The sequence below is a fragment of the Alligator sinensis genome, unplaced genomic scaffold, assembly GCF_000455745.1.
Source record: "Alligator sinensis unplaced genomic scaffold, ASM45574v1 scaffold1054_1, whole genome shotgun sequence".
NCBI lineage: Eukaryota > Metazoa > Chordata > Crocodylia > Alligatoridae > Alligator > Alligator sinensis.
In genome coordinates, this window is record NW_005842480.1 from 307,043 (window position 1) to 314,515 (window position 7,473).

Consider the following 7,473-nt stretch of genomic DNA (forward strand, 5'->3'; position numbering starts at 1 on the left):
AGAGCCAGGGCGCGGGGGGCCACCTCGTGCGCCAGCCCCCGGAGACCAGCAGCGTCCGGAAGGTGAGGGGCGCCGCGGGGTGGGGGGGCATTTGTCCCAGATTTTGCGTGGGGGAGGAGGGGCGGGACCCCTAAAAAAGGGGCCTGGAGGCAGCGACGTCTCCCCAGCCCGGGGAAATACTCGTCCTTCCTCCGTGGAGAGCGAGGCGCCGCGTTCGTTGCTGTTCAGCGCAAGCGGATCGGGCCGGCGGGTTTATTGCACGCGTGTCCTTTGCGTGCTGACCTGCCCGTGTGGCCAGGGAAGATCCTCCCCGGGGGATATTTAGGATCGTGGCAAGAGTCGCGGCTGTAGGTGGAATCGGTTTGGGGTTTTTTTGTTTTTTTTTTTTTTTTTTTTCCTTCTTTTCATATACTGCTGCAAAATTGTCCATGGCATTTGGTTTGGGTTTTTTTTGTTTTTTTTTTTTTTTTCCAGCATCTGTAGCGTGTGGTATAAAGCCATCGGGACTCGTGGTCGAGGCGATTATCTTTTATGAGACTAACTAGTTTTTTTGCGCACACACAAAAAACTATTTGCCAAAATCTAGATGGTCTCGTAAAAGATAATCACCTCGAACATGAGTCCTGATTGCTTTTTCCTCGATACGGCTGCAGCGTGGATACTTTGCTGGGTGTATTGCATTTAAATCGCTGGTTGTATTGCATTTAAACTACTCGTTGCGGCATATTAGTGAGATGCCGGCTTTCAAAACTTGTGTGGAGGGGTTGGCCTGTTTGCTGTGATTTTTTTCTGAGGGCTTCTGCTTGCTAATGTGATGGAAATCATGGCAGTGTTTAAGTTTTAATATGCGCAGACAGCTCTGCCTTAGCGTCGAGCGAAGTCCCGTGAAAGTTCGGTGTCTCGCCTGAAGAAAGGGCAGTTGGGTTGAAGCAGTAAACTTTGCTACCTAAAAATCAATCGGATCTCGAGTCATGTATACTAATGTTTTTGCCGTTCACAGGGGTGGCCTTAGGGTTGTTGGGGCCCTGGGTCAGAGAGTCCTTTGGGGTCCCCGAGAGGTATGTGCTCAGGAAATGTATTAACCCATCATAGCTTTTTAATATTGGATAAATAGTCGAGTGTTTTTAAAATGCAAAACTTTGCAAAAACTTCACTCTGAAAAAAGCTTGGGGTCCCGGATGGTCGCCCGGTTTGACCTCCCCTAAGGTCACTACTGGGTATCCTGATTTCATTTAAAGGGAGGCTGCAAAGTTGAACTTTACAACGCAAGATGGTTCATCTACAGCAGTGGGGGGCCAACCTTTTTCGGCGAACATGCTGCACATCATCCGCTCGCCCTCCTCTGCCCAGTCGACTGCTCCCTGCCTGCCACTTGCTGCTTACGCTCTCCTCCCTGTCTCGTGCCACTTGTGGCACGCGTGTAGCCTCTCGGCCCTCCCCGATGTAGCGTGTTTATAAGGATGCACAGAAGAGCGAGAGTCTTCCCATTAACTTTGTACGTACGTTCACTCTTGAGCCGTCAGCTATCCGTTGTGGGCATGTGAATTCTCTCCCGTAGCAACAGGAGAGCGAACATTTTCCATAGGAAAATATGGTTGCAAAGCTAAACACATTGACATCAGAGCTTGTTAGGGGGAGGTCGGAGTGTGAGCTGCAGCTCTTGGAATAGCTTAAAAATAAAATAAAACTGACTAGATTCAAGCTGAGCCACTGCTCTTTTAAAGAAGAATTAATAGTCTTTTTGCTGAACAGCTCGCGTGCGTTCAAATTTGGATGCAGTTGCTATGGCTCAACTGTTTTTGTGGAGGAGAATTTCCAACACTACAGTAGCAGTTATCTTTTGCTCAGGATTACATTTTGTAACTGAGGCTTGGATGCACCTGTTTCCTACCGGTGCGCGGATTTGGCCTCCTGCCTTGGCTTTTATGATGGGCCGGCAGCGCTGCGTATGCCACCGGCTGTTTTGTTTTTAGTGCGTTTGCAGGCATTGGGTTTGGGTTTTACAGGTTGGAAAATGTGGAGTCTTTAAAAACACTCGTTTGTCCTTTCATTCAGTGCATCAGTCAACAGCAGAAGTATTTTGGGGAGAGTTTACAGCCGCAAGTCTGTTCATTTTAATGGAAGGCAATGTGGTGAAACGGTATTATCAACAGGTTTCTAGACGGTGTAGCGCAGGTGTCTGAGCAAGGAACATGCTTCAGGCTTTGCTTTCCTTGTCTGTCTCCGTTTTAACTTTTTAATTTCCTGTAGCCATGAGCAATGGCAGAGGGTCTTGTGGGCAATGTTATCTGCAAACCAGGGGCCACTAGCGTATTAGATCATTACTGGGAATGATGTCTGCTTAGCACATGTTATAGTATGATGTGACCGTGGCTTGCTTCGTGTAAATAGACCAGAGAAAATATCACACCTGCATGATTTGCTTATCCACAGGCTGCAATGTTTTCCCAATGCTGGTCCTTCCCTAAGGAGATCCTGTAGGGCTAGAAATCACCAGTAACTCTCCTAAGCATTACAGATCATACAGGAAGCTTTAAAATCTGTGTCCTGTAGTTCATGTTATTGCGTAAGTTGAAGGAAGAGGCAAAAATCAGTAAGAACAGGCTGGTCGGTTTCTAATCCATTTCGCTTGCTTGTTCTCCTTCCCTATCAATGGTACCTAGATGGCAAATGTAGTCAAAGATAAATCCCAATCAAAATAAGCCCATTTCCATTGATGTATTAACCCTTAGTGATCTGTTTTTTATGATAAAGTCTCCACTTTGGTTTTAAAGTATCTGACCGTTGACTTTTTAAATAAAAGAACAGCGTATTTTAGTAAGGTTTAATTATTGCTTGTATTGCAGTTAGTAGCCTACTTGCCGTCTGTTGGATTTTGCATCCCAAAAGCATTTCTGTTTGGGATGGAACTTAAGCACATGCAAAACTTTAAGCATATCTCAATTACCCCAGATACCCTGAGTAGTGAATAAGTTTTCTGTCAAGCGCGTTCCTGAACTGGAGCTGTTACACACTTGCTGCACAGCCTTTTCAGGATAAGGACCCAAGCTAGCAAGTTCAAGGTCTTGTCTGAGGCCACTTGCACCGATCCAGCTGGCTGGTTGGGACTATAGACTTGTGTTCATAGCAGCAATACCTTTGTACTGCAGCAAGTAACGTTGTCAGCATTTCCAGTTTCAGCCCCCTGTAAATCATTTAAAAAGGGGCATATCTTCTGTTTTTCGCACAACATGTTCTATGCTGAAGTTGGATCCGGATAAGTGAAGCAGATGTTTGTATTTTAAAATTAATGTCTGTTCCAGGTGCAAGTTGGACAAAGAAATGCAGGACACTTGTTCTAGATCGGTGGTTAGAGTTAAGGCACCTCTGGGGAAAATACCACCTCCTTGTTTTCATTATTTTTTTGGACTACAGAAAAATAGTAGAGCAATGCTTCTGTTGCAAAGAATTTGGGAAGACCCCAGCAAGGAAGAACATTTTCAATGCTCTGCATTTCTATTTGAAATCTCTGGATTTATCTTGTAATTCATGTCTGCACGCCTAACACATGCCGTGGCACCCTGGTTGAGAATCGCTCTTCTGGATTCACTACAGCGGTCATTCTCAACTGGTGGGCTAGGACCAGTCTGACTATAAGTTACCCATCACCATTGCCCTAGGCTAGATTCAAGCTTTGCAGTTCAGGGGTGAAACATCATAGTCATGCTGTCACATTATCCCTCCATAATACTGACGCTGTCATATAGAGCTACCACTTTTGTGGCTTTCTTGGAAATAATTAGGCTTTACTTGCAATGAGACCAAGACTAAAATGAGTCATAGAGAACAGACGTGTTTTTCCTGGAATTTTATCCAGGTAGCATATTTTGCCTGGAGCAACTAATTTCTGTGGTTGATCAGCATGATGAAGGGAATATGACAATACAAGTGAAGGGGGCTACTGGTTAAAATCACTCTGAACTGGTAAAATTGAGGTTTTTGCCTTGTATTGCCTGGTGGCAAAGCTTGGGCAGTAAGAATGCTTTAATTGGTCCTTTCTCTCTTTTTGAAGATGTACAGCAACCTGTTTTTGCTAAAAAAAACAAACAAAAAAACCAAACCTTACAAAATGCTCCCTGAAAAATTGCCTAGGCAGCAGCTTGTGCCAGTTAAATCAATCTGTGATACTGAAAATGTCTAACAAAGAGAGGAAAGTTAACTGAAGCCAAGTTTATTTTGCAACACATTACTTAAATACAAGTTCCTCAGCTCCAGCCTGTGTGCAGTTACACAGTTCCTCACCCAGTACAGGGAGGAGCGATGGAAACGCAGCACAGAGAAGTGTTGCAACAAGTCTGCTGCGTTGCCTGTTTCTGGGCATAATCGCTGATGTTAAAAACGATAGGTTTTGTAGCTGTGATGTTGCAAGGGATTGAAATCAATAAGTTCCCAGAGCCAGTGATAGGTCTTTTTTGGTGATATCCTGTACTGCTGTTGCGTGTGATGTCATGGGAACTTGGGTTAGGACCTCAAGTGGGGAATAAAATCTTGGGAGTAGCTAATTCTGTTTTTCATGTAGTTAGGTCATGATTAAGGAGCAGAAATTACAGTGATCGTGTGTTGTACAGCATCAGCTGCTCCCTTATCAAAACGGCCTCTCTCCATGTATGGCAGAGATCTCTTCTGGAGGATGAACATTTTGGACCTACACTGTAGTGTATGTCACGAATTCCCTTCATTAACCCCAGGGTGCAACCTCACTTATCACTGATAAGTTCTCCTTTTATATGCATCTCTTCTTAGTTTAACAGGGCTTGCAGTTTCAGCTGATGCAGTTCACCAGGAAATGAGCAGGTGGCTAGAATTACCATTTCTCAATTTCTCCAACTTGTGTTTTAGCTCCAGGGCTGTTTAAATTCCCTTCCACGCAACTCTTGGCTGGGCGCGAGACTGCTTCAGACCTATGGACTCATGTGCTTGTGACTGCTGCCCGTGCTGGCTATAGGAACACGGGACCGGCAGGGACTCACCGAGCCAACGAGTCCAGTTCCCTGCTCTTGCGACAGCCACGTCCTTTAATCCGTTCCTTAAGCTGATCAAGCTTCCCCTCGAGATCAGGAAGGTTGTTTTGCTGCTTCTGTTCCCAGGGGAAGTCTGTTTCAGAGCCTCGTGGTTAGAAACCTTCCTTTCATTTCCAGACTACATTTTATTCATGACCAGGGTCCATCCGGCACAGACCTTTACCTTCTCCCTGGCTGGTTTTTACCCTGGATGAATTTAAACAGCCTCTCTCTCTCTTAAGCTGGCTCATTGAAACAATCTGTGCTCTTTTCATTTTCTCTGAAAAGAGGAGGTTTTCTAGTCCCAATCCCTCCCCCTGCACCTGTTTCAGCTTGGGTAAGGGTGACCAGTATTTCCACAGTACTCCAGATGAGACTTAGTACTATACATCCTACTTGTCCTGGGAATGCCTTTCCTCATGCAGTCTGGGACTGCATTTGCCTTTGGGCATTTGCAGTTCACAGTCATCCCAAGGTAAATGAATGCAGGATCCTTCTTCCTCGGCTCTTTCCATCTGGTGAGCTGCTGGCTTCTGGCAGAAGTTCTTATCAGCCCCTCGCTGCCCAGCTTTGCTCTCATAATTTTGCATTTCATCCCCAGATAGGTTGCACCAGACCTCAGGGTCATTCAGTTCTTCCTGTCTGCAATCCAGGGATCCGGGTTTTCCGTTTCCCATGGGAAAACGGTGAAAACCGTGGATTTTATCTCTTACCAGAGACAAATGCATATTTCTCATTGTACTGGAGAAACCTGTGGATTTTGCAGTTTTGCAACGAGCCCTCTGCAGGAAGCTGGGCAGGAGTGGGAGGAGGGTGGTCTGCCAGGCAGCCTGGAGAGCACCTCCTGCAGGTAAGTGGGAGGTGGTGGGGGGATTGAGACCCCCAGAGGGAGTAGGGCTGGGGTTGCTGCCCAGCTAGGTAGTGCTTGGGGTCTGGGGCTGTAACGCGCAGCTGCAGAGCCCCATCAGGAAGTGGGACAGGACTGCGGGCAGCTCACCTGGGGGGCTGGGGCTGGATCCCCACTGCTGCATGCACTCTTGGGGGCCAGGGGGACCCATGCTCCCCAGATCTGGGTACAGGCTGCCCGATGCAGGCTTGGGCCTCCTGCCCTGCTGCCCTCCCCTAGGGCCTCCACAACCCAGCAGGTACAACCCAAGGCTGCAAAGAACTGCGGAGCTGTGCAGAAAAGCTGCTCGCCACTGCAAACTCCATGCTGCCCTGCCAACATGACTCCTGCATGCAACCCTGCGCTGCTGCCCCAGCTGCAGCCGCACACTTAGGGGAGGGCAGCACGGAGCTCATAGCAGCAAGCAGTTTTTCTGTGTAGCCCTGCTGTTTTTTGCAGCACTGGGTCTCTCACCTGCCGGGCTGCAGAGGCTCTGGGGGAGGTCAGCAGCCGGCAGCATGCAGTACGCAGCCCCTGCTCTGCACGCAGATCAGGGGGTCATGGGTCCCAGCTGCACCCCCTAGGAGTGTGCGCCACAGCAGGGAGCCACCCCCAAGCCCGCAGCAGGCAAGTAGCAGGGGGGAGCTGGGCTCCTCTCTGCTACAGCAGCCACCGCCTCCTACTGGGGCAGGGGGCTGCGGACTTGGGTCCCTGGCCCCATAGGCCTGGCAGCTGGGGGGGCAAGATCTATGGGTGGGGGGTGAGGAGCACCAGCAGGGCTGGGGGGGGATTGTGGAGGGGCAGGGGTGGGGGGGGAAGGGCACCAGCAGGGCCAGGGGGGACTAGGAAGGGCAATTCATTTTAATAATGGATTTTGGGGTTTTATCAGAGAATTTGAGGTGGGGGGGGGTTGTTTTGTTTTTTTTTTTAATCGGGGGGGGGAAACAAGATCCCTGCTGATATCCCAGCCCTTTGTCTCAACAGTACTTCCTAACCTTGTCAGCTGCAGATACTAGCACTGGCCTCCTTTTGTGCCAAGGGCTTCAAAGTAAAATTACTCAGGCAATCACCTAGACCTATTTTCTGATACTGCACATGTTGCTTTTCTAGTTCTCTAATGTTTACAGAGGCATCTGAGCCTAAGGGTGCAAAGTGCAGTGTGATGAATGTTGTCTATGCTGCATGTAGACTATGCAGCAAGGACTTGGTTACACAAGGAGACTTAACCCCTGAGAATTCATACAATCATAGAAAATGAGGGTGGGAAGGGACCTCAGGAGATGCATCTAGTCCAAGGGTGGGCAAAATGCAGCCCGCGAGCCGGATGTGGCCTGCCAAGCCATTTCATCCGTCCCGTGGGGACCCTATAAAATTTAGAAAATTTAATATTAATCTGCCCTGGGCTGCCTGTCATGCGGCCCTCGATGCCTTGCCAAAACCCAGTAAGCGGCCCTCCACGCAAAATAATTGCCCACCCCTGATCTAGTCCAACCCCCTGCTCAAAGCAGGACCAGCCCCAACTGCATCATCCCAGCCAGGGGCTTGTCC